The sequence below is a fragment of the Rhincodon typus genome, chromosome 35 (assembly GCF_021869965.1).
Source record: "Rhincodon typus isolate 14 chromosome 35, sRhiTyp1.1, whole genome shotgun sequence".
Lineage (NCBI taxonomy): Eukaryota > Metazoa > Chordata > Chondrichthyes > Orectolobiformes > Rhincodontidae > Rhincodon > Rhincodon typus.
The window spans coordinates 10716226-10716746 of record NC_063366.1 but is presented as its reverse complement, the minus strand read 5'-3'; the positions used below and the strand labels follow the sequence as shown (position 1 = coordinate 10716746).

General features: G+C 57.2%; 1 protein-coding gene across 1 annotated transcript in view; it reads left to right on the top strand.

Annotated features, from left to right (window-relative positions):
- LOC125487046 (complement C3-like) overlaps positions 1 to 521 on the top strand; it is a 57879-nt gene that overhangs the window by 996 nt on the left and 56362 nt on the right. The window lies entirely within an intron of this gene.

Here is a 521-nt window from a genome sequence, read left to right as displayed (position 1 = left end):
GGTGGGGCTTGAGGTGGGAGGAGGGGATAGGTGGGAGGAAGGACAGGCTAGGGAGGCGGGGACAAGCTGGGCTGGTTTTGGGATGCGGTAGGGGGAGGGGAGATCTTGAAGCTTGTGAAATCCACATTGATACTATTGGGCTGCAGGGTTCCCAAGCGGAATATGAGTTGCTGTTCCTGCAACGTTCGGGTGGCATCGTTGTGGCACTGCAGGAGGCCCAGGATGGACATGTCGTCTGAGGAATGGGAGGGGGAGTTGAAATGGTTCACGACTGGGAGGTGCAGTTGTTTAGTGCGAACCGAACGTAGGTGTTCTGCAAAGCGGTCCCCAAGCCTCCGCCTGGTTTCCCTGATGTAGAGGAGGCCACAACGGGAACAGCAGATGCAGTATACCACATTAGCAGATGTGCAGGTGAACATCTCCTTGATGTGGAAAGTCTTCTTGGGGCCTGGGATGAGGGTGAGGGGGGAGGTGTAGGGGCAGGTGTAGCACTTCCTGCGGTTGCAGGGAAAAGTGCCGGG